The sequence below is a fragment of the Ornithorhynchus anatinus genome, chromosome 9 (genome assembly GCF_004115215.2).
Source record: "Ornithorhynchus anatinus isolate Pmale09 chromosome 9, mOrnAna1.pri.v4, whole genome shotgun sequence".
NCBI classification, from domain to species: domain Eukaryota; kingdom Metazoa; phylum Chordata; class Mammalia; order Monotremata; family Ornithorhynchidae; genus Ornithorhynchus; species Ornithorhynchus anatinus.
The window spans coordinates 2,641,277-2,660,442 of record NC_041736.1 but is presented as its reverse complement, the minus strand read 5'-3'; the positions used below and the strand labels follow the sequence as shown (position 1 = coordinate 2,660,442).

The window sequence follows — 19,166 nt, the reverse complement described above, 5'->3', positions numbered from 1 at the left end:
ATCTGCAAAATGGGGAGTAAGACTGCGTGTCCAATCTGATAACCTCGTATCTACCCCAGCGCTCAGAAGGGTGCCTCGCACATAGTAAGCACTTACAAATGCCACTGAACAAACAAACGAGCAAAAATAGAACCCAGGTTTCTCGATTCCAAGTCCCAATCTCTTTTCACTCTGTACCTCTTGTGGGTTATGGAAAAATAGATGATGAGTGGGAGGATGAAGAGGGAAATTAAGATCCTTTGCCTCTGAAAGGAGGAAAAGCATGGATACAAAATAGCCAACCCGGAGGATCTTGGGAACACAAAAACAACAGCCCTGAATTCTGAACCTAACTCTTCTAATTGCTCAGGAAACAGCAAACTTTATTTTTCCTCCTCTTGGACTCATTTTCCTATGGTATCCAGCCTGGTACAAGTGCAGAGAGTCCACCGCGTGTACTCCGAGGGACATGAAAGGCCCACGATTCTGTGTTTCCATTTATTTATCTCCGTGGTATGTTCATGCTGTCTTCCCTCACTCCGCTACAAAGCTTCGCTGCAAAATCAGAGAGTCAAAAGGATTAAACGAACTTTGAAATGGTAGGGAACTCAGACAGAAAAGCATCTTCAAATTGGGTTAGTCTCCTCAAACGAATCCAAATGGCGTTTCCCCACCCACCATTTTCCCATTTCCCCTGGCAGCCAGCCTCTGCCATCCTCAGGGCCTCACGCAAACTCCTCTTGGCACCTGCTCCCGCGGCCTGCGCAGAGAGCAGAAGAGGTACCGTGCCTTCTGAGCCTGGCACTAATTCTAATGATGATGGCATTTATTTAACCTTTACCGCGTACTAAGATCCGGGGCGGATGTTACATTAACAGACTGGACGTGGCCCTCACAGTGGCACGTTCTGAAGACCTGGGTTCGAGCGTGATCTGTGCTCTTACCCTGATGGGCGACCTAAGGCAAGTCCCTGAACCTTTCTGGGCCTCAATTTCCTCATCTGTAAAATAGGGAGAGTAGTATGGGTTCTTTAATTTTTTGGTGTTTTTTTAAGCGCTATCTGCCAAGCACTGGGGTTGGCAAGATAATCAGGTTGGACACAGTCCATATCCCGCATAGGGCTTCATCCCTATTTTCCGGGTGAGGTAACTGAGGCATAAAGGAGTGAAGTGACTTACCCAAAGTCACACGGCAGACAAGTGGTGGAGACAGGATTAGAACCCAGGTCCTTCGGTGCCCTATTCACTAGGAAACGCAGCTTCTCTTTACTCCCATCCTGTCCCTCTAGACTGTAAGCTTGTTATGGGCAGGGAATGTGTCTGTTTATTGTTAAATTGTACTCTCCCAAGAGCTTAGTACAGCGCTCTGCACGCAGTAAGCGCTTAATAAATAGGATTGACGGATTGACTGACTGTTTTTCTGGCCGCTCACATTACTTCTGCCCGGGCCCAGAACTAATTTAATGCAGCCTCGCTGGAGCTGCATCTCTGAGATGCTGCTTTTTGTGGCCTGCGAGAAGCATCACAGAGGCATGTTGATCCAGCCCAGCATGCCTAGGCAAAGTTCTCTCCTTCTACAGCCCAGCCCGCAGGCTTTGCGCTCTTCTGGTGCCTCTAACCCTCTCACTGTGCCTCCCTCTCGCCTATCTCGCCACCGACCCCTGGCCCACCTTCTGCCTCTGTCCTGGAAGACCCTCCCTCCTCAGATCTGCCAAACGATGACTTTTCCCCCCTTCAAAGTCCCACATGGGACAGGGACTAGGTCCAACCCGATTTGCTTGTATCCACACCAGCACTTTGAAAAGTACTTAGCACAAAGTAAGCACTCTACAAATACCGTAATCATTATTATTATTGATCTACACAACTCCATATAGGCCACTATACCAAGCACTTATGGTAGAGAGCACTGTACCAGGCTCCTGCATTGTGGAGAGCACTGCAACACCCTCCTGTCAGATGGAGAACACCACAATGGCCACTCATCGAGCGCAGAGCACTGAACTTAGCATTTGGGAGAATAAAACAGAAGTCAAAGGGATGCTCCCCGCCCTTAAGGAACTTAGAGTCTCCAGATCATGATCCATTTCTTTTCGGTCGTCGGTGTCTCCTCTTTGTCTCCAGCATCGGCATTCTCTTAGGCTTCACTACTGCCTTGTCCCGTCCCGGGGCCTCCAGTCTCCACCCCTTGGCCCAGAATCCTTTCTCACAGCTTTGCTTCTCTTCTTCCTCCCCACCGTCAGCCCTCAGAGTCTCCCCCCTTCAACTGACCGGTCCAAAGTGCTTCTAGCCCTCTTCCTCACCCCAGAAACCAGCCACCGCCCAAAGGCCCGGGCGGGAAACACGAAACTAAAAGAAGGTAGGAGTAACCTCTGCTGGCTGATGTGAAATCTCCTCCGATAATCAGAATGTCACCGCCGGGAGATGTCTTTGGCTGGGGAGTGGGGGAGGGGAGCAAGGACTAGCTTGGTGGAGGAATTTCGACTTGATTCATGGCTTCCAGGATGTAATTTTAGAAATCTGGTTTATGACAGTTGCATTTGCATTTATCTCCATGAAATGTTGCTTCTAAAACATAGGCGCTTCCAGCCGGGATCCTACTGGCTAACTGATAAGATAAGGCTGAGGTAAGGGGGACGAGAAATAGCCAGCACAATGGGAGACCTTGGACTTGATGACCCAAACACCCAGATCCTTCCACCCCTCCAAACCCTCCCACCCCCAAGCCAGGATATAGCTGTATTACTCCTAAGAGAGTGGCAGCCATAAACTTGTCCATCCTTCCCAGTGAGCTCCACTTTGACGGTTGAACCTGCACAGATGGAAAGAAGGCCAGATCCCGCCCAGAAATCAATTTAAAGCTGTCTGTTCATTCTATGGGACCAAACTCCTCAAAGGCAAGGTCTGATGTCGTAAAAAAAGAAGAAAAAAAAAGAAATAGACAATACACTAGCCACTGCTTCTTCTTAGATGTTTCCAATTATTCTTCGTATAATATCCCAAGGCTTGAAACTGTGTAATGATTTGCATTAAGGGACCAAATGGAAAGCAGATCATGCAATGGACAAGAACAGTTCTGGGAAACCCAGGATCTAGTCCCAGCTCTGTCACTGGTCTGCCATGAAACATTGGGCAAATCATTTATTATTAATAATAATTATGATAACAATGACGGCATTTGTTAAGTGCTCACTGTGTGCCGAGCGCTGTTCTAAGCGCTGGGGTAGATACAAGGTAACCAGGTTGTCCCATTTGGGGCTCACAGTCTTACTCTCCATTTTACAGATGAGGTAACTGAGGCACAGACTTGCCCAAAGTCACACAGCTGATCAGTGGCGGAGCCAGGATTAGAAAGTATGACCTCTGAGTCCCAGGCCCACGCTCTTTCCGCTAAGCCCCGCTGCTTTTCTCTGGGTCTCAGTTGCCTCATCTGTAAAATGGACAGGATAAGCTTGTTAAGGGCAGGGAATATTGTACTCTCCCAAGCATTTAGTACAGTACTCTGCACATAGTAACTGCTTCATCAATACCACTGGTTGACTGATTGAGAACTGCCAGTCACCACAGGAGCACACTGTGAGGGTTTAAGATGACGATGTCAAAGAATTTGAGCAGAGTAAGACTTAAAAACTTTAAGGTATACCATCGTTAGGATTATATTTGTATAATCACCCTCTTTTTTAATGTTATTTGCTAATTGCGTAGTATGTGCCAGGCACCTGTATGATTGAAGTCACACCGCCTCCAAGAGGTCTTCCCTGACTGCGCCCTCCTTTCCTCTTCTCCAACTCCCTTCCGCGTCCTCCTGACTTCCTCCCTTTATTCATCCCCCCTCCCAGCCCCACAGCACTTATGTACAGATCTGTCATTTATTCATTTCTATTAACGTGTGTCTCCCCCGCTAGACCACAGGTTCGTTGTAGGCAGGGAATGTGCCTGTTATGTTATTTTCTCCCAAGAGCTTAGTGGAGTGCTCGGCACACCATAAGTGCTCAATACGTCTGTCTGACTGACTGCCTGACTCTCTCACATCACCAGGGTGAGGGCAAACTGGGGTGTGTGAGAACAGAAAGAGAGAATCTCTGACCCGCTCCAGCCACCAAAGCCTCTAGAGGAACTGGGCAATGGCTGAGCTTATGTTTTAATGGCGGGCCTATCCTAAAAGAAAAAAAAAATACAAAGCGGGCAACATGTGGGAACTTTAGTCAGCATTTCTGAACTGCGAATGACAAACACCTCTGCCGGCTCCGGCATTTATCAGTACTGAGATATTATTACCACGTAAAGTCACAGCATGCTTACTTGTTATCATCGAAAAAAAGAACCAGCTAATCTTAATGGTTTGTAAAGCTGTTACCTGCGCTGGTGTGACATTTATCATGATCATTTTACCATGGGTCCTACATAGCAAAGGTCTTTTATCTGGAAGGGACATCACTATGAATTATTATTTGCAGCTAGGTAGAAAATTGTATGTTGTAGATACCTTTTCTCATTATAAATCACAAAGTCACATTTCACCACTTCCCCCTCTTAAAGCTGCTGAGGTTGGGATTTTTACCACAGTTTGCTGTCCTCTCCTTCTTCCTCTCCCTCTTTTTTTTTTTTTAAGAGCTCCATGAAAATATGAGCCTTGGTTTCGTTAAAATTCCTCACGTAATTTTCGGAGCACACCTCACGTAGCAGACGCGTGGATGAACGCCGATATGTTCACGCGTCTCCCCTTTCCCGACAATTCCCGATATCATTTTGGATGGATTCCGTTTGGAGCAGGAGCACACACATAGTGCAATCCCGGTTTGGAGAATCTGGATTACTCCTCCCCGCTAGAACGTGAAGTTGATAAAGCATTTACTTTGACTTAGCTCGTTCCCACTTCTGCCCAGTGACCAGACTCGTCTCCGCTTTAGACCTGAGTTTTCCTGGCACCGTTCCTAACGCCTCGTTTGAAATTGCCAAACGCTCATGCCGTTTCTCTCCCCGGCAATGCTTCCAGTTCTCAAACGCGGTTTCCGACTGCCTGCCGTCACCCACTCGGGTCGAAAGATGCCACCGTCGACACGTTTCGACGAAGAGAAAGAGCCTTAATAATAATGGGCTTCCAAGAAAGATACCGACTGTGCAGTGGCCAGTGTCCGGCGATGCACGTTAATACGGGGAAACGAGGAATAAGAGATTTTAGGAGATACAACGTTTGTTAATGGCGAGGGTAAATCAGAAGAAGCGCAATCCGGGTGTTTGACAATTGAAAATAACAATAAAAAGCTCAAGTTGTTTACTACTGAGAAAATGAACAAATCCTCTTTTTTAAAAGATTGCGACAACTAATCTTCTGCAAGAGATATTTATATATTTTCGTCTCTCGCAAGTGTTCCATTAGGAATAAGCAAGCCAGAAACTCTTCACTCTTCTAATGAAGAGGGAGGAGAGTCCCCTGGCATCTTTGCACTGGGGAAGACGCGTGCAAGACAAATGTGACAATTTAAGCCAATCAAGATGGTTTCAAGTGGCTCACAAACGGGACTTGGTGGAATATTTTAGACTGGAAGACAGAGCGCACGGTATATTTGAAAGCAGGCTTGCCTCCATGGCCTAGTTCCTGTGTGCTTTCCCCCGCTTCTCTGGGTGTTTGGAGGCGGGATGAAGGAGCTGTTTAATATTGCTTAGATTCTTCGGCAAATGAGTTCTGGAGGAAGATCGGAACTTGAAGAAGATGCATTTGTACTTCGATATTGACAGCAGCCAGAGGGCGAGGGTGGGGGTTGGCGGGGGGGGGGGGGGGGGGGGGGACGGGGACGTTGGAAGGCGGAAACGAACCTCTAGTGCCTGGATTTAGAAAGAATACTTAAATACCTCCCACTGCCCCTTTTCCCAAACAAAAAAAAAACCCAAAATAAAACCAAGCAACACACACATTAATTTTCAACGTCCGGGGATGGCGGCCGCAGAGCGCTTTGTTTGGAAACAGGAAGCTCGGGGATTATCTCCAGGAACTCCAGTGTGATAGGAAGGGATTGTAAGTCTCTAACCTGACAATGGCATTCATTATTTTCCACAGTGCCGGTGTTTGAACCCTGCCCTTTTCTCAGACGTGGAGGGTTATTTATGCCCGGTCGCTGAGGGAGCTCCAGGTTGTACCTGTTTTCTTCGAACAGGCACTGGGGATTCCTGTGTCTGCTCGATGATAAATCCCCACTCTCTCCTCATGCCTCAGACCTGAAATCCTCTGTCTTGTGGGAATCCAGTGATGTCAGAAATCTATTATTTGATGAGAAGAGAGGTGAGATTGAAGAAGGAGGAGGAGGAATGTGAAGAGGAGGAGGAAGATGAAGAGGAGTTCTATGAGAAGGAGCAGCAGCAGCAGGACTATGAAGAGAAGGAGGAGGAAGATGAAGAGGGGGTTGAATGTGAAGAGGAGGAGGAATGAAGAAGAAGGAGAGGATGAAGAGGAGGAGGAGGAAGATGAAGAAGAGGGATGAAGAGGAAGAGGAGAAGGAGGAGGAGAAAGCTGCAAATCAAAGCAGAATCCCGAAATCCTCAAGGAGCACAAATGGCACGACACACGCTAAGACGGAGGAACACTTGGCGATGTAGAGGCCGATTTCGTCTCTACCCTCTCCGCCAGAAGCAGAGGAAAAGACCGCCCTATCCTGCCGCAGACGGATAAACCGGCCAGCCATGCTGGGCAGGGGCACCGCCGATGAATATTCATGCCGCTCTTGCGGTCTCTTCGCTACACTTACAACGAGTTTGCCCCTTGGTTCCGTTTAGTTTAAAAAAAGTGCAGGGGGTGGGGGGGAGGCAGAAAATTGCCAGACACAAAAAAGAAAACGTCACTTGGAAAAAGTTAACCTCTCATGTATCAAACTCCAGGTGCCAGAGTTTGAGGAAATCACTGATAATAGTCATTTTTTTTTCCATATTTGATGGGACGGATTATGCAACGTAGAACTCTAAATGGCTTAGAGCACATTGTAGCAGGGTTCCATCCCATTGGTGACAGTAGGGAGCAGACAGATGGATGTCAGTGACAAGGAAAGAGAAGTGCTTTTGCTTAGCCGTGCGTTAAGGTGCCATCCAGAAGCTCTATGTACTGCAGACACTTCATTAGGATGCCAGGATAGTAGTAAAAATCACCACTCAGAGTGACACCCCATTTCCTGCCTAGTGAGTTCTCCAACCTCAGCAGATGTCAACAATCTCCCAGCGCTCCCGAGCAGACCTAACTTTCCAGGCACTTTGACTCTAGTCTTCCCCCCGTTAATGGTGCTATAGATCACGCGCTGTATACAGAGGGACCCAGACCCTACTCGTTACCCCCTGAACCCCGGTGACTAATAGTTAAACTCCAGTCTCGGGCGAAGGCTGTCTTGGGCGGAGATCGGCTCGCGCCATCCTCAACGGCGGAGTTCCTCTCTCCGTTCCCCGTTAATGAGAATTAATAAGGATAATAAAAATAACAATTATGGTACTTACTAAATACTTACTACTTGCCAAGCCCTGTTTTAATTACTGGAATAGATACAAGTTAATCAGGGTGGAAACAGTCACCGGCCCACATTGGGCTCACACGCTTAATCCCCATTTTTTTACAGATGGGGTAACTGAGGCACAGAGAAGTGAAGTGACTTGCCCAAGATCGCACAGCAGACAAGTGGCGGAGCCGGGATTAGAACCTATGACCTCCTGGCTCCCGGGCCTCTACTCTATCTACATCACCACGCCGTTCCCCGTTCTGTATACGTTTTTACTGATGTCTGTCTCCCTCTCTAGACCATCATCTTTTTGCGGGCAGGGAACGTGTCTACCAACTCTGTCCTATTGGTCTCTCTCAGATGCTTAGTACTGTGTTCTCCACACAGTAAGCGCTCAATAAATAAGATTGATTGATTTATTGATTGTTCCACTGTCCCTCGGGTGCTTTCTGACCAACTGCAGAGCCTGGACTCCTCCGTGGAAGTTGAGATTTTATTTTGCCAAACTAATGCTGCACTCCGACAGCAATGACAACTACAGAGACGTCCTGACACCCGAACACTTGTCTTCAAGCATGGATGGTGATAAAATCTGCTGTCCTGAATAGATTCTGTGCTCGTGGACCATCTTTCCTTCCCGGGATTAGCAAGGTGAACCTCTCAGGGAAGCCTGACGCCGCTGCTTAACCCGAGTACCCGCCGGCACCTCCCATCGGGATCTTCCCGGCGTCCCGGGCCACTCTGGCCTGCTTGCCTCCCGATACCCTCAGGGGTGACTTCAGATGTTCAGCCACCCAGAGGCAAGAAGAAATTGCCTGCGCCTCCCATTCTTTCCAACTCCATGATGCATGCATGCAGCATAATGTAATAACATCCCTGATTAAGCCCTCATTTCCACTTCTCCCACTGTCTGCTGCGTCATCCTTGCTCTTGGATTTACACCTTTTATTCGCTCTTCCCTCAGCCCCACAGCTCTTATGTACATATCCCTAATTTATTTATTTATAATTATGTCTGTCTCCCCCTCGAAAGGAACATGTCTCCCAATTCTTTGCTATTGTACCCTCCCAAGAATTTAGTACAATGCTCTGCCCACAGTAGCAGTCAATAAATACCACTGTTAGATCGATTGTCCCAGCCAAGCCCTGGATCTAGAGTGTTTCTTCGGGGTTGCCCTGTTCTGTCTTCCCACCCCCCCCCCCCCGGCCCGAGAAGCTTCAGAACCATCGTGGTCCCCTTTAAGTCTCGGTTCCCACAGGTGTCCGCTTTCAAATTTTTCACTCCCCCCTATCCCTGACAGAGTTCACAGAGACAATACCTCCTCAGCCAGCCCTGCACATATCAAACAAATGTCACCTTGGGTTATCAATCGGACAGTGAATTGGGGATCCAGAGGAGTTGATAGGGCCCATTAGGAAGGTTCTACGTCAGGCAGAGGAGAAAAAAACCAAATTATTGAAGTTGGTGGACGACACGGGAGGCTCAGCTCAAGTGGGGATTCTCCATCCCTCTCTGCCTTCTAGGCACGACAGAATCTGGGGTTCAACCAGGAGAAATCAATCATTCAGTCATAATTATTGAGCACTTAGGTGTGCAGAGCTCTGTATTAAGAGCTCTGCTTGGGATATGTTCCCTGCCCACAATGAGCTTAAGATCTAGAGCAGGGAGACAGACATTACCATAAATAATAAAGCAAGTGGCAGAGATCATTAACCATGAAATTAGACTGTGCTCAGGTAAAAAGGGGAGAAAGACAGAGAGAAAGAGAGAAGAGAGCTAAAGGATGGAGGCGAGACTAGGAATTCTTACAACCCACTGCCCCAGGAGGATGGAGAAAGTCTTCCAATCGTCAGGAAGTGATGGTAACTCACCAGAATGAAAGAGGACCTTCTCCACACAGTTTCCACCATTTAAGTGCCTTTTTGCTTACCACAAAAAGTCATCCCTTCCCCCTCTGAAATCTGGCTGCCAAAGGGTTGTGACGATGAATTGTGCAAATACCAACCAGCCTGAAGGTTTTCCCTGCTGCTCTGCTCTTGGCCCAAACCTTTTCCCATTTGAATAGGGTAACTCCCTCTCTTCTCCTTTCTTCCTCCCTACTCAAAACCCCGGGTAATCGAGCCTTGACCACGGCCAAATAGGAGATGTATTCAGGGGATTTGGGAATAATCTTTTTTTTGTTTAAGGGTGTACATTCTTCACCTAAATTTCTATCTATTCTATCATCTATCATCTTAATCTTTCTGCGCCCCTTCTCTCTTTTTATACATATATGTACATATGTACGTATGTATGTATTTTTTTTTAAGTAAACACCATCTTCTCTGGGGAGATTTCGATTTGAAGACTGTTTATTATATCATTTGAATAAGGCTAGCCCTGGCCTTTTGACTTGGAACCACTACCAAATTTCAGGCTGTGAGGAAATTGTTCTACATTTCCTGACAAATTGAGTTAAGCAGACATTAAGTGGGCTTTAAGAAAACAAATGGCCATCTTTATCACAGGTGGACACTGATGGCTTAATGGGGCCTGGACTGATTGTATCACTTCTAATGGCTTGACGGGAAGCATTAGGGCTTTTGCATAAAGAACTGGCAAGGCAGAAGCTGCTAACCCAGGCCTGTCAGGCGTTCTGAATCCCTTTGTGCATGGAAGCAGATGTTTGTATGTATACTATGAACTGGCATTAGAGCAAGCGACAGATGCCTGTATGAATGCCAGGTTTGTGAATTTTTATAGCAGGAACATGTTCTGAGGAAGCAGAGCCCTGCCCTCTACCATAGGTAATTCCCTGCGGAACTTTGCTAAATCCCAGCTCTGTTTTCATTATTTGGTTTTCCTAGCAACTGGATGGACGCGCCTCATCCTGAAACGGTCCTGGAAGATCGTCCCAGCTCTTCCCCCTGGCCAAGTCGCACCCCTCCTGGGGGACGAGGCGGGGGTCGAGGCGACGGTGTCCTCCCGGGACGCCTCCCCCCAACAACCCCATTGCCCCCACGTCCTCCCGAACCCCGTTACCCGCCTGCCGAGCCCGTCGGGTCTCGCGCCGGGGTTGACCGTCGGCCCGGCGAACAGGTAGCTCGCAGTCCATTAAACAAACACAGTGTCCCCTCACTTTTATTTGACATTTTATTTGGCCATGACAAATGAGCAGCAGTTGGATTATAACATAATTTGTCTTGTCTTTATTACCAGCACAAAGGACGCCGTTCATTAATTATTCTGCCGTTGCAGCTTAATACTAACTGGAAAGGTCCCTCTTCGGACAGATGGCGGGGACGTTGTTATTTATATCAACCAGCCAAAATCCTCAACAAGGATTACTCTTCCTGAGACTACAGTGATTTATTTCTTTTTACCTCAACCTCCTGCAAGCCCTTCTGCTTTCAGAGGATTCTCTCGAACAACCGAATCGGGGGGCTGGGGTAGGGGCCTGAAAGCACAGCCCCGGTTGACCTGTTAGCTCGGAATCGCATGTGCGCGGCATCGCCCTAATGGCTCCGCGCTAGTTGCCGATTGCCGAACTGCTCCGAGCGATCTGGGATCTTTCACCGGTGCGGGGCGGGAGGGGAGGTGGGCGATGAGGTGCCGGGGAGGGGAAGGGGTCAGCCGAGACTGGACATTTCGGTAACCCCGTGGAACGGCTGTCTCGAGAGACCCCGGGGATCGGGAGACTGGGCCGGCCGGGGAGATTACTGCCCCAGGGATGACCCGAGCCCTGTCGGGCAGCCTGGCCGTGGGCCTTCCGCAGGGCGGGCTGGGGTTTGTTTTGGACTCATCCCCGTCCTGGTCTTTTATGTTGTTTTTGTGTGCTTATTGTTTGATCTTTCCCCGAGCGTCTGTCTCCAGGCCTTCTTTCCCTTATTCTTTGATCGGGAGCCCCTTGAGGGCCAGGGATCAGACCTAACTCTAATCCGTCTATCCTTTCTCCCACTGCTTAGTACAGTGGTTTCAACACATTCGGCACTTGATATATACTACGCGTCAGTCACTTGTATCTATCGAGTATTTACTGTGTGCCGAGCACCGTACTAAGGGCTTGGGAGAGTACGATATCACAGTCACGTTCCCCGCTCACAACAAGCTCACAGTCTAGAGACTTAATAATGCTCCTACTGGTCAGTTAATCGTATTTACTGAACGCTTACTGTGCGCAGAGCACGTACAGAGCACTTGGGAGAGGACAGGACAACAATAATCGGACACTTTCCCGGCCCACAAGGAGCTTACGGTACTACTAGTATCACAAGTACTTCTACTAGAGAAGAGGCACGGCTAAGTGGAAAGAGCCCAGGCCTGGGAGTCAGAGGTCGTGGGTTCTAATCCCAGCTCTGCCGCTTGTCTGCCGGGTGACTTCGGGCAAGCCACTCAACTTCTGTGTGCCTCAGTTCCCTCATCCGTAAAATGGGAATTGAGACTGTGAGCCCCACGTGGGACAACCTCATTACCTCGTATCAACCTCAGCGCTTAGAGCAGTGCTTGGCACATAGTAAGTGCTTAGCTACCATCATCATCATCATTATTACTGCTACAACTATTTCTACTTGCGCTGTTGCCGCTATTATATTAGGGGAAGATCTCCAGGCTAAACCGAGTCCGCTATGATGATCCTGTGTCCACCACAGGGCTTAGCACAGAGCTAAGCACATTATACAATGCTAAATCAATACAATGACCGGGGATCAAATCTCACAAGAGGCCGACGCTACCCGAAACCCATGCCCGTTCAGTACCCCAGGCTGACGGTGGATATTGGGAAGGTAAGGAGGGGGAAAAGGACGGGGTTCAATTCACCTCCCTGGTTCTGATCGCTATCGACTCGGCCCAACACGGACAGAACAGGAACCAACGAACCAGACCAAACCAAACGCAGGTGTAAAAAACGCTTCGGAATCTCTCAGAAATGGGATCTTGCTCCTGCCCCTCCGCCCCCATCCCTCTCCAACTCTCTCTGGAAGAGGCACATCCGAGAAAGATACGAGCATGTCGAAGTTGCGTAAAGTTCCCTGACCTTAGAAAACAAAGAAGGGATCCCAAAAGTTTTTTTTTTTTTATTTTTAATCTTTCCAAATTATTGGCATCAGCCTGCTCTTCTGATGAGTTTGCAAACGTTAAAAGTCCCATCGAGACAAATATCGGCAACATGCAAACACCCTTGCAGGTTGTGATTAAGATTTTAAATGTATCCTTTTGCTTTTAGTTAATGAAAAACAAAGTCTTGGAGGATCTAAGTTGTAATTTATTAAACATGAAAGGCTCCTTGATGAAATATAGAAATGAGATATATTTTGCATTTCAAAGATTTAAGCTGACAACTTACTTGCATGCAAATAAGAGCAAGATTTGTAAAAATATTTGAAAAGAAATTATTCCTGAATGTACTTATTACAATAATGTGGCATGTAGATAAGAGAAACACACAGCATTAAAAGACATTCATTTCTCCAAAGTCTTAAAATTAGCTTCTTTCTGCCATTGTGTATTAATGTTCTTCTTCACGAAGGCAGTATATTAAAGAACTGAACAGAATTAGTAATAAATTTGTTAATTACAAATTTAAGCAACACAACTGTCTTGTTTTCCCAATATGTTTTTTTTTTTTTCAAAAGCAGAATTGCTAATGCATTTTAATCACTTATGTATGAACATTTGAGGATAAAATATTCGGAAGTTTATCAATTTCAAGAGCTGTTTATTTGCCAGCCAAATAGGCCATGTTATTCAACATATATCTTATCATTTTTGCTCATCACATCTCCATTTGCCGAATGCAAATTTCCCTGGTTTAAGTGCTCTTGCACCTCAATTTAAATGAATAATAGGATCGACTCTATTAAAATCGGTTTAAGGTTGCCATGGGTGACATATCAGTAGGGTTAAAATGAGAAAAAAAGGTCACAGAATCAGTACGTACAACCTGTTTTTTATTCTAATGAAGCATATGTAAGAATCTACGTAGGTTTAAACAACAATATGTCACGGGAGACCATACTTAGGTCATAAATCGTCGAAAAAAAATATCTTTTTTCTTCCCTGTTTTCCCCAGCCCGTGCCCCAAGCCAAATAAACGTAAAATTATAGTACCGCCAATGATTCTGGAAATGTATTCGGTTGCCTTGAAAATTGGAGAGTAAACCCGAGAATGCAGTAGACAGACAGATTGTGGATTTGTAAAAATAGCAGAGCAACTCTTCAAAAATACCCCGTCCGTTTGTCGCAACAAATCCTTCATTTCGAGGACACGCAGAGGTGCCGCGATCCTTTTAGCCAAGTGGCTGGTCCCTGCACCCCAAATACACTGTTGGAGAAGAATTTTGAGTCCCCCAGACCTCACTCGATTCCCGGGATTATGTAAGCGGCTATTGGTTAAGTATCGAAAAACTATCGCTTTCCACAGAAGTCCTCCTTGATCGATTCATTTCATTTATTAATTTATTTTGATCAGAGTCTCACGTCGCTTAAAGCTGAACCAGGACCTTTTCGATGAGCTCAGGGAAGAAAAGAAGGGAATACGATATCTCTGAAACATCGCATCTTTTCCGAAGAGTCAGGGCTATTTGTTAAAGTCTTACATTTTGTGCTGATTTTTATATTATTTATGATTCTCATTTGAGTTTCACAGAATCCCATTTTTGTTCCAAGTGTTATGTCCCCCATCTTTTTTTTTTTTAACCTACAATAAAAGGAAGGGGAAGGAAAAAAACCTTCCTTATTTGCTAAGGTTACGGTGTTAGTTTAATTTTCACAGAAGCAGTGGAATATTTTGAAGTGAGTAACATTTACCAAGTCATTAGTTTTATGCAAACTAGGGAGGAAGATGAAAGAAAAAAAATTATCAATTATTTATAGATTGTTAAAATGTATCTTAGTGCACTGCTACTGTATAGAAATGACAATTAGCCAAACTTACCTTCTTTAATTAATAATGCATACATTATGCTCTTTGGGCAACTAATCACCAGCTCTACAAATTTGTTTGACACTGCTGAAGATACCTATCACATGGGCTAAGGAGAGAACAATGCCTTGCCAACCTCAGTAGACAGAGCGTCTGCCAGGGTCACACGAGGCACAGTCGCTAACTTTCAGGGGGCAAAATGGCGGTCTTTACGGGACCCCGCTAAGCGAATGCAGCACACCCTGTCCGCGGCCGAGCCCCGTCTCCACGGATTTCCCAGTCGATCTTAAAGGGACGCCCTGTTGAACTAACAGGGAAACCGGACGTCTGATCCATAGCCCAAAATGGTTGTTATGCCAACCCAGACCGCCGGGACTTCTGGAATCTGACCGTCACTTCCTGGCCCTGTCCCCCAGGGCTTGATGAATCCTTCTGTAGGCCTGAGGCCGGTAGATACTGTGGGAACCGTCTATTCCAGCTTTTTTCTTTTTCTTAATTCTCTCTACACTGTGAGCTTGTTATGACCAGGAAACGTGTCCGCCAATCTCCTGTACTGTCAATCAATCATATTTATTGAGCACTCACTGTGCACAGCACCGTACTAAGTGCTTGGCTGGGTACAAAAGGATGATCAACAGACACACTCCATACCCACAGTGAGCTTACAATCTAAAGGAGAAGACAGTATTATATCCTCCCAAGCACTTAGTACAGTGCTCTGCACATGGTAAGCACTCAATAAATACTACTGATTGATTTAGAAAAAAAAAAAAGGATCCCAAGTCTGGTGGCGAGGCTAGATGGAATTCGCCTTTCAATTAGCACGGAGCCACCCTTTGGTTGCCTTTCAGTCCTTAAACCTGTGAAGTACAGTTCGGAGTCTTCTATATGATACGGATTGATTTTGATGTCCCCAATTCCACTTATCCCTCAGCCCCTAGAGAGTTGGTGCTAACCTGACCCAGCCTGTGCCGGATTCTCAAAACACTCCCCTCCTCCAATGCCCTCCGGCCCAGTGACTTTCACGTGGGAAATGGGCAGGCCTCGGCCATTTCGTGAGATTTGGGAAGGGCATTCAGACCCGCTGCTGGTGTGCCGATGGGCGAGAGGTTCTGCCACAGAAGCGAGCCCAGCCTCTGGAGCTCGGGCTGGAGGTAGAGGCTGGTGGTGTTTCTCCCACTCCCTTCTGCGTCGCCCTGACTCGCTCCCTTTGGTCGTACCCACTCCCGGCCCCACAGCCCTTACGTCCATATCTGTCATTTATTTATTTCTATTGACGTCTGTCTCCCCCTCTAGACCGTAAGCTTGTTGTGGGCAGGGAACGTGTCTACCGACTCAGTTATATTGTACTCTCCCAAGTGCTTAATACGAGGCTCTCTGCACACAGTAAGCACTCGACAGTTACGATCGATTAATCGATTGCTTAGGCATCTGAGTACTGAGTGCTAAGAGCTCGGGGGAGCAGAACAGGGGCAAGTCATGTTTCCTGCCCTCGAGGAGTTCATTCAGTTGGATTTATTGAGCGCTTACTGTGGGAATAATGGGTTTGGGGGTGGAAGCTTCTCTCTTACTGTGACTTGAGGACTGAAGTCTGTTGCAAGTTCGATTGACTGGTTTGGAGAAATTTCTCGAAAGCCTTTGTATCCAACCACGTTGGATCTGGGTCTCTGGCCGTTTGAACAGTTGAGTTACATAAACCTTGTCAAAGGGGCAATATGATCTATCTGGTAGTGACCATAAGCTCATTCATTCATTCAATAGCATTTATTGAGCGCTTACTATGTACAGAGCACTGTACTAAACTCTTGGAATGTACAGATCGGAGGGAAGGAGCCCATTGGCTCAGTGGAAAGAGCCTGGGCTTGGGAGTCAGAGGTCATGGGTTCGAATCCCTGCTCTGCCACCTATCAGCTGTGTGACTGTGGGCAAGTCACTTCACTTCTCGGTGCCTCAGTTCCCTCATCTGTAAAATGGCTTGAAGACTGTGAGCCTCACGTGGGACAACCTGATTACCCTGCATCTCCCCCAGCGCTTAGAACAGTGCTCTGCACACAGTAAGTGCTTAATAAATACCAACATTATTTAGTTATTATTAGTCTCTCAAACGCTTAGTACAGAACCTCATTCTCTGTAGGCAGTCAATACCACTGGGCCGCGAGGTCTTTGAAGGCAGGCACAATGTCCACCCACTCTATTTAACTCTTCCAAGTGCTTAAGTCCTGTGCCCTGCACCCAGGAAGGAGCTCAGCACATAGACTTGATCAATTGATCGAGTCACTCCCAAACCAAGAGGAACTTGTTAAAACCATCCCCTAAAGAAAAATAAAATATTTTCACTCTTTAGAGGACAAATGGTTCCTCTCCCACTACAAGTCAGTCAGAACACTTCCCTCTTCCAACACCAACCTACTTACTTCTACTTCAAAGTCTCCCTTTTCTCTCTGTCGATCCCTTGTTCATACTCTCCCTCTTTCCTGGAGCTCCCTCCCCAGCAGAGGACGTGGGTTCAAATCCCGGGTCCGCCACTTGACTGCTGCGAGACCTTGGGCAAGTCACTTCATTTCTCGGTGCCTCAGCTTCCTCATCTGTAAAGGGGGGATTAAAACCCTGAGCCCCACGTGGGCCAACCTGATTACCCTGTATCTACCCCAGTGCTTAGAACAGTGCTTGGCGCATAGTAAGCACTTAATAAATAGCATCATCATCATCATCATATGAGACAGTTCACCACTCTCCAAACATCGTCAAAGACCTATTCAAAATCCAGCCTCCTCCAGGAAGACTTCCCTGACTAACCTCTCATTGCCCCTCCCTTCTGCATTGCCTATTCGTAGATAAAGCTCTTTTATATTCCTCCAGACTGTAAGCTAGGTATGGATGGGAGAGGAGCCTACTAAACCCAAGGGTTTAGTACAGTGCTCTGCGCATAGTGGGTGCTCAATAAATACCACTGATTGATCGACTGATTGGTGGATCTTGCCCTACCTCTGGAGTACCTGTGTTCGTATCCTTATACTCTGTTCCTTCCCCTACCTGAAATGTAATTTATTGTCTGTCTCCCTCTGTAGACTGGAAGCCTATCGTGGGCAAGGATCATATCTACCAACCCTATTTTCTCATCCTCTTTCAAGCGCTTAGTCCAGTGCTCCGCACACGCTAAGTGTGCTCAATGAATCCCATTGATTGAAAAAAAGTGTGGATTTTTTGCTTCTGTTTTTGTTTGTTCGAAGGGCACTATTTGTAATAATTCATGGAAAGTCTTGAAATTATAAATATTAAGGCGCTGCCAAAGGTTTTAACTATCCCTCCACGGCAAATTGTCTTTAAATACCAGCATTTTTTTTTTCCCTTTTTAACATTTACTTGTGGACCAGAAATGCTTGTAGTCTATTGCCCCTGGCCTTCTGTGAGAATGTTAGTTAGCAATGCCCATAAAAACTCAATTCATCAATGTGAACATAATTTGCTATGAACAGAAAGCTCACAAAAGGGTGAATTTGTCAGATAGACAGGTGGTCTGAGATCTCTCCCTGATACTGAATGATATGAATAATAGATTCTGGTAAATGTATGCCAAGACTTGGGCTGTAAACACAGCTGCCTCCAATGTATCCAGAATGGCAGCTTCGAGGACGAGAGCACGGGAACCGGATTTCCACCTGAGGGCTCAGCTTGCACACCCCAGAGGGGCACACATGCCCGTGGACACCCGCCCGAAACGAACCACCCTCCCTTCCTCAGCCCCAGCCCCCTGCCCCCAAGCCTCCCTTCCGAGCCGGGCCGGATCCCACCCCGAAATAGCCTGGTTGGAGGAGGAGGAGGAGGAGGAGTTGGAAAGGAAGGGGGGCGGTGGGGGGACGAGGAGGGGAGGAGGAGAGTCAAGTGAACCAGTCTGTATTGCTCAAGCGGTGCCATTTTGAGAAAGACTCAGATCCACGGGGCTAGGGAACTTTGCGAACGCCAATTTCTACGGGACGAGGCGTAAAACGAGACAGCAGGCTGGTCCAGGCACCAGAACCAGAGCTGAGAGAACGGGTGTTGGAATCGTTTTCACAGATCTCGCTATTTATCTATTAGCCATTAAATATTCGTTTCGGTTCCCTCAGATCGGAGCCTTTTCTTCACTTGGCGCTCAACTTGGAGAGCCGGCTCCCTGGCTTGCGTTCTGGGTAGTGGAAATGGGGAGAACAACTAGACTCGATCAATGGTGTTTCAATCAATGGTATTTATTGGGCGCTTACTAGAACCCTGCATATTGAAGAAGATTTGGGCTGAGTGGGTTTGGGTTTGGATGCAGTGAAACTTTTTACCTTTCCCGGATCTGCTTTTGTTCAAAAGACACTGTGTGTTTGTGTGTGTGTGTGTGTAATAGTAGTAGATGTTTACTGTGTGCAGAGTACTGTACTAAGCACTGGGAGAAAATACCAATTCTCGATTAGACCCCGGCGACTTCCTCAGGGGGATTTATACCAGAGGGTCTTCTCAACGCTTGGTAAAAGACTGGGCCTTCCTTCTTCCCCTCTCTCTGCACCGAAGATCATCTTACACGGTCTTAAAGGTGCCTGATTGAGCTTAGTGATTGAAGAGATGATAGTAATAATGATAATAATTGTGATATTTGTTAAACACTTACTAAGTGCCAAGCGCAGTACAAAGCACAAGATAATCAAGTTCCACATGGGGGTCACAGTCTAAATAGAATAATAATAATAATAATAATAATGTTGGTATTTGTTAAGCGCTTACTATGTGCCGAGCACTGTTCTAAGCGCTGGGGTAGACATAGGGGAATCAGGTTGTCCCACATGGGGC

The 19,166-nt window shown here is 46.8% G+C and overlaps 1 protein-coding gene across 4 annotated transcripts in view; it reads right to left on the bottom strand.

Annotated features, from left to right (window-relative positions):
• ARHGAP15 (Rho GTPase activating protein 15) overlaps positions 1 to 19,166 on the bottom strand; it is a 388,578-nt gene that overhangs the window by 19,703 nt on the left and 349,709 nt on the right. The window lies entirely within an intron of this gene.